The sequence below is a fragment of the Triturus cristatus genome, unplaced genomic scaffold (genome assembly GCF_964204655.1).
Source record: "Triturus cristatus unplaced genomic scaffold, aTriCri1.1 SCAFFOLD_137, whole genome shotgun sequence".
NCBI lineage: Eukaryota > Metazoa > Chordata > Amphibia > Caudata > Salamandridae > Triturus > Triturus cristatus.
This window is the reverse complement of record NW_028187373.1, coordinates 94,734-102,669: the sequence shown is the minus strand read 5'-3', so window position 1 is coordinate 102,669 and position 7,936 is coordinate 94,734.

Genomic DNA, 7,936 nt, shown 5'->3' with positions numbered 1-7,936 from the left:
AGATCTACTCTCCCTTTCGTCTCTTCTTCTGTTCTGAACAGACAATCATGTTGCTCAATCTCATCTAGGTCTGCTGGAATTGGTAATAGTGTAGCTGGATTCAACGTGTTGCATCTCTTTATGTGTATATGATTTGCTAACAGTGTCAACTCATATCCGGATAATCGCGCACTAGTTAAGTGTTGTGTCTTGGTCCTGTTTAACAATGTGTCCACAGCATGTGGGACCATAACAATCAATGTATTATCCATTACTAGGCCAGCAGACTGTCGAATAGACATAGCTGCGGCGGCTGTGGCTCTCAGACAACTTGGCAATGCCCTCGCTACCGGGTCCAAGGTTGACGAAAAATATGCGCATGGACGCGGTCTATCGCCAAAAGGCTGTGTTAACACTGATAATGCGCAACCATCTTTTTCATGAACATACAATGTAAAAGGCTTGCTGTAGTCAGGGGTACCCAACACAGGAGCTGAACATAATGCATTACGCAATTCCCAAAAACTTTTCTGACACTCTTCAGACCATGGGATAGGATTCGGTGTGTCTTTACATGTTAATGCTAACAAAGGTTTTGCCAGCAAGGAGAAATTTGGTATCCAGTGCCTACAGTATGAAGTAATGCCCAAGAAAGCACGTACTTCTCTCTGTGTTCTTGGCACACTCAACTGTGCAATGGCTTGAATTCTTTCTGGGGTCAGTTTCCTTCCCTCCTTCGATAAGAGATGACCTAAATAGGTCACTTCTTGTCGACAATATTGCATTTTTGAGAGATACACTTTGTGATGAAAGGCAGACAAATGACGCAACAATGACAATGTAACTTCTTTGAAAATCTTTTCAGTATCCGCGGCGATTAGCAAATCGTCAACATACTGAATGAGGATAGCGCCACTAGGTAAAACCAGTGCATCAAGCTGCGCTTTCAAAGCCTGACTGTATATTGATGGACTTTCACAGTAGCCTTGGGGAGCGCGTTTAAAGCGGAAGCTTCGACCTCCTAAACTGAAGCCAAAAATGTCTCTGCTCTCCTCTGCAATTGGGATGCTAAAGAAAGCATTCTTCAGATCGATCACTGAGAACCATGCAGCGGAAGCTGGAATCATAGTTAACAAAGCAGTTATATCAGGGACAACTGGAAACTGTGGCACAACAATCTTATTAACCTCTCTAAGATCAATCACAAATCTGTAAACAGGTGGCTGTGAAGGGTCCGTTCGTTTTAAGACAGGTAAAACAGGACTATTGCAAATGTTGCCTCTTGTCTCTTCAATTACACCCTTTTTAATCAAATCACTGACAATTGCTAACAATGCTTTCTGACCTTCATTGGAGATCTTGTACTGGGGAATACGTGGCAATCTGACATTGGCTTTTAAAGTGACCACGTATGGCGGTATTTCCAAAAGACCCACATCATTGGGACCAGTAGCCCAAAGGCCATCCGGAAGGGATGACAATTCAGGTGGCATTGCATTTTTAGACAAATACATTGGGGAAATCACTTTCTTACCTAATGTAAGTTGTACTCCTGAGGGAGAACAATATAGCGTTGCATGCAATCTTTTTAGCAAATCTAATCCTAGCAAATTTTCACCACAACCTGTCGTTAGGATGAGGGGTGCTTTTAGCTCACAAGGTCCAACAGAAAGTGACATAGGACTAGAAATCGGGTTCCTAACTGGGGCGCCAGAAAAACCTACTGAAACATTCATTTCGCCAGACAAAGGCGCGCCAGGGAGTTTTGAATGCATGATTGAACTGTTTGCAGCACCAGTATCCAGCAGAAAGGGCTCCGTTACATTTGCTGTAGTTACTTTAACATAAGGTCCGCTCTGATCCACTGGCACTGAAACAACTCCCTCTCTCTGTCTACGGCTGTCCTAGTAATCATTATCTTCTACATTGTCGTCTTCTGCATAATAATCATTATTGTAGTACTGAGCTGTATTACCAGTCGCGTTGGCTTGCTGATCAAAGCTATTTATGGTATTTTGAGGCGGAAGAGGACGCGCGTTCTGGGGAGCATTTCCACGCCCTCTGCCTCTAGGAGCTTGCTGACCACCTCTACCTCTTGCGCCATACGCATTACTGTTACGCTGCATTAATTTAGGGCAACTATATTTAAAATGACCTTCCTCTTTGCAATATGAACATTGATTGGGACCTATAGGGATTCGTGGTTGATAATACCCATTCATTTGCTGATTATTCTGGAACTGTTGGGGCTGCTGATAGATACCTTGTGTTTGCCTATAATTATTCTGTCCTCCACGTGGTGGATAAGCCTGCTGCAAGAGGACCTTTGTTTTCAGTTCTTTCGTTTTCTTATCTGTTCTATCCTTCTCATCTTTATCTCTATTTTCATAATACTGTGCAGTAGCCAGTATTTGCGCTGAAGAGGAAACAGCCCAGGAACTTTCTGAGTCTTTTAATTTTTTACACAACTCGGGAAGTAGATTCTGCACAAATGTATCAACAAATAACCGTTGGCCACCTTCAGTGCTCATGTCTTGACCACTGTGGTCGATAAACGTTTCTTCAAACCTGGTAAAGAATTTGGACACTGTCTCATCTTTCTTCTGCTTGCATGCGGACAGTTTATCCCAATTTAAGCGCATCGCGGGCATTATAGTCTTCATGTATGTAATAATTCTACCAGGGAGTTCTGCTACTAAAGGGTCAGGTTTCGCACCACCAACTTGGCCAGCATCTGCAGCAATGATATTAGCCCATGTGTTACCCAATTCTGCAGCGTGATCTACATTACAAATGGATCCCCATAAAGGCTGGGGAACCACATTCCCAAACAGCATATCTATGTCAGCCAGATTCATTACACATGATTCTGCAGTTTGTGATAACTCCTTATAATATCCTGTAGGGTTTTTACGGGGGTCAGGCAATGTCTGCTTAAGTGCTAACACCTCAGAACGCTTCCATGGAACATGTACCCAAACACGCTGAAAATGTGCTAAGACAGCTGGATTAGCATTTGGATCAGCAGGTCTCCAAACTGGAGGAACGTCACGCATTGGATATTGGCGTGCTTTTACCTTCTTCCCCACAGAGAGTTCCTGTTCGAACAATGATTGCTGACAATCGCCATTTCTGAAGGACAGTAAAGTCGCAACTGCTTTATCTACATTGGGACCCACAATTGTACCTGTCCCAAAGTCAAATCGCACTCGACACAATTCCTGGGGGTTTGGGTTTGAACCATTATCTTCCAATTCCTCACAGAGGAATTCACACATTTTGTCAAAGACATACCTCTGTGTTGGGGCATCCCATTGGTGAAAAACGTTAACAACTGATTCCACATCATAGAGTGAAGGGAAACCAATCCACCTACGCGCCAGATGATCTAACACCACTTTCTCGTCAGGACCAGGCAGCTGACTGCGCAATTGCTTACGCTGTAAGCCAGGAGTCGCACTAGATGACCCAAAGAGAGGCGACATTAAACTAGTAACTACATTAGCTAGTCGGTGTCGTGCTGAAGGAGAAGTTGAGGCGAAAACGGGGGGATAGACAGAGGGAAGAAAAACGGATTCAGATACAGGTACCTGGGTAGTGTAAGAAGGAGCGCCAGGGGAGGCAGCTGATGTGCTAGGCAAAGTCGCAGGAAGCGCGGGGGCAACAGGTAACAAAACTGGCGACCCTTGAGAGGGCTGCACTGCAGGGATAGGAGCCAGCTGAGGAGGAGCTGGCGGCTGTGGGAAGGCTTGCGGCATATTTACTGGAGGCTGCACATTTACAAGCTGTGGAGGCGCTGTGGCATTCTGCGCATACGGGGGTGGCGAACTTAACAAATGGGACATTAGGGAATCTTTCTCTTTCTCTTTTGTCTCATCTTGCACAAGGGTTGACAAAACAGGGTAACATTTATCGATCCCTAGTTTGCGCTGTCTATGTAGCTGTTCATTCATTTGTTCCTCCTCATTGTCTTTAAATTGCACAGCTGCTTGCATTACAGACATACCTCTTTCTCTCTTATTCCTTTTCGCTAGCTAAATTTCCTTCTGTTTGGCTTCCTTTCGCCATAGGCGGAAAGAATCAAACATCGCCGGCCGGGCTTTCTTTTTAAACAATTTCACTTCCAAATTATCTAAGATATCTGTATCGAAACTACCATTTTGGGGCCATTTTAAAACACCGTCCTTTCTGGTATATCGGATCCATACTTCATTAAAAGCAATGGGGCCCACGCCATGTTTTACATGAAGCTCATAAGTTGGAGTTCCAATTGGAGGAACCGGACATGAATCCTCTAACTGGAAATCCCTTCCACAACCAAAACAAAACAATCTTCCAAATATACTAGAACCAGGCATCTTCGCTCACTAGTCTAGTTCCAAACTTCAAAGGATTATCGATTACGATAGTCTCGTGAATACACGAGTCCTCTGGCTTTGGCGTTTGCAAACTCCAAATCAAAATGATCCCGAAGGATACCAAAAATCCCGAAGGATACCAAACAAACTGGGAGACGCTCCACTTATACTTAACTGAATATCGATGATCGATGGCCTCACTAGAAGACTCTCTCGATTGTTTCGCTCTACCAAAATCGTCAAGGGTCCAAAACAGGGCGATTAATCAGGGCAGCAGTCCTTCGTAGCCGTCGGGACGCGGAGAACCTCGCAGAAAAGACTTTCGGACCACGTCGACATGCAGGGGTCGATGAAGTGGCGGCCTTCCTCCAGAATTTCCACACGAAGCTCCTCACGAACCTCTGGCTTGGACCGGTACCGCTGAAATCGTCCCGAGTTGGGCGCCAACTGAAGTACTGGGAATTTTAAGCCCAGCGGTGCAGGGGAACACACCCTATGACTTCGGGTTCTTCCTGTTTCAGACCTACAGAAACACAGAGTCTTCTGAGTGAAGTCAAAGATCAGTTTATTGGCTGCAGACCAATTACAGGCATCCTAGAAGTACAACAGCGTGTATGTTCTCAGGAGACTGCTTAAAATTACAGAAACGGGCTTCTCCTTAAATACAAAATATCATGCTTCAGGCATACATTCCTTGTTTTATGATATGGCCATATAAATGTATACATTACAAACGAAAAGGCAGAGTCATGATGACCATCCCACATTCCAGTTAAACCAGCCCACAATTATTTACCCAGCAAGGCTCAGATCCCACATCAGATATCAACAGGCCCCAATAAACACGAGCATCTCCTGTTTGGAAAACAAGCCATAAAACAGGAACAGTCAGGTGTGAAAGAGATTAGCTGGAGGCTCGTGTGGGATGAAAAGGCTTTATGGTGTGTCAAGCCCTGATGCTAATCACAGGTGGCCGTAGGACGGGGAGCTCGTGGGACCGGACTGACCTGGGGCAGCGGAGCTAAGCTGCCCAGGTCACAGAGAAGTCAAAGGAAGGCACATGTGCTCTAAAGGCCCGTATTTGCTTCATAATATGTAGCCTATGTGAGGGCAACCATAAGATGGCCACCGCTCTAAGATGGAACCCACGTAGTGATGTATAATATCGTATACACAGTGCTTTCATAGCTAGAACGTTATACAAAGCACTTGTACATACCACATTGACCATTCGCGGTTCGCTAATACCGGGATAGACAGGGGTAGGGCCCTGCCTCCTACGCGGTCCCAAATTTCAAAGTACGACAATGGAAACCTATTGCTCAGCATATCTTGATGATATTGCTGTCTATAGTTCCACCTGGCAGGATCACCTGGTCCACCTCAGGAATGTACTGGAGGCCCTGCAGAAAGCCTCACTATCAAGGCTTACAGGAGGTTTGTTAAGGGATATGGATCTATAGTGACCCCCTTAAATGATCTGACCTCCAAGAAAATGCCAAAAAAGGTTCAGTGGACAGCTAGCTGTCAAAAGGCATTTGATGACCTCAAGCAGGCAATGTGCACTGCCCCCATCTTACAGAGTCCAGATTACAAAAAGAAGTTCATTGTCCAAACAGATGCTTCAGAGCTGGGTGTGGGAGCTGTACTGTCTCAACTTAATAATGAAGGTCAAGACCAGCCAGTAGCTTTTATAAGCAGAAGGCTGACCCCTAGAGAGAAACGTTGGTCAGCTATTGAGAGGGAGGCCTTTGCTGTGGTTTGGGCCCTGAAGAAGCTGAGGCCATACTTGTTTGGCACTCACTTCATAGTTCAGACTGACCATAAGCCCCTCCTATGGCTCAAACAGATGAAAGGTGAAAATACTAAACTGCTCAGGTGGTCCATTTCCCTACAGGGGATGGACTATACAGTGGAACATAGACCTGGGACCCAACATGCCAATGCAGATGGACTCTCGAGGTATTTCAACTTAGAACATGAAGACTCAACTGGTCAAGGTTAGTTTAATGTCCCTGCGTTTGGGGGGGGGGGGTTGTGTAGGACAGTAGGATCTGCACTTGTGTTGCCCCCACTTTTTTTCTGATGTATGCACTGGTTTCTGGCTATAGTCTGGCTGGGTCCCTGCTAATCAGGGCCCCAGTCTAACTGATCTCTCTAAACAACTTGGTGTGCATATTAGATGCACTAGTGATTGGATACTGTGGTACCTTATGAGCCCCTAGTATATGGTACCTTAGGTACCTAGGGCATTGGTACTTCACAGGCCTACCAGGGGCTGCAGCATGTATTATGCCACCCTGGGAAGCACTCACAATCTGACACCACAGGCCTGCTACTGCAGCCTGTGTGAGGTAGTGTTAGCACTCCTCACTGAGGTATAGGTTCCTATATCTCACCATACACACACATATAAACCTATCAGTCACCCCTATGGTAGGCCCTATCAATCCCAAGGGCAGGGTGCATGGTTTACTATGTGAGGGGGTGCTTCTGCCTGAGCAGGACCCCTCTGCAGCTGGCAGAGTCTATTCTCTGCTGCTGTTTGTTGATGCGGTTAAACCATATACTCTTAAGTGCATTATAACCTCGCGGTAAATGCTAACTTTGGAATGACTGCATCAAAACATGTTGTGTTTGGTGTCAAACAACTTGGAATCCTACCCCACACCAGTTACTGGTGTGGGAGTAGGATCCCACCCTTCTAGAGGGGACGACATGTACCCACTGTACTACACGGTAGAAATCTTTCAGAGCCCTGGCATCACAAAATGGATGCCACCAGCACAGACACCGGGCTGCCCTCCTGCTGCTGACCGAAACTCGCAGTGGAGGGAGCCCAACAAAGGGTTTCCTGTCACAGGGAGGTGTCACCACCTCCCAGACAGGATTTAGTGTATTGGAGCTGCGTGGGTGCACTCTTAGAGTGCTTTGAAGTCCTGCACTGGGGGAGCAGTAGGCTCCTCTGTGCATATACCAGCTCAAACCGGTTCAGGGGCTACCTGCCCCTGCTCTGGCACGAAACTGGACAAAGGGAAGTGGGTGTAACCACCCACTACCCTGACCCTCCTAGAGGAGTGGTCATAGAGCTACTCCCTCCCATCTTTTCACTATAAGATACCACACATTGCCAATGCAATTTAGATTACACCTTGACGACGCTCAACTAAGAAGAATCCTGGCCCTTCGATGTTCCACTATCTCTGGAAGACTGAAGAATCTCCCTTGGAGTCAAAGAGTGACTCCCCTGCTTGGCAGGCACCAAAACTCTCTACGACAGTTGCAAACTTTACCGCTCCCGCTGGAGCCAGAAGTCCCTGTGTCCCCTGAAGCGGATTTCCTGACCTCTCGACGGCCATTTTGAGTCCCCAGCGAAGCTGTGGCATCTGGACCCCACGAGTGACGAGGAACAGCAATACCAGGGAACCGTGCACTGATTTCAAGTGCAAGCCCTAAACTACGTCCAACGAAGTTGTGCTTTGGACCACTTGTTGTCCAAGTCCCTAGCAGGTCTAGTACTGAATTTCAGCGGCCTACCCCGTCCCAAGTGACCGTAGGCTGTTGTTAAACTTTTCCTGCAATGGCGTCTTTGCGGTTGC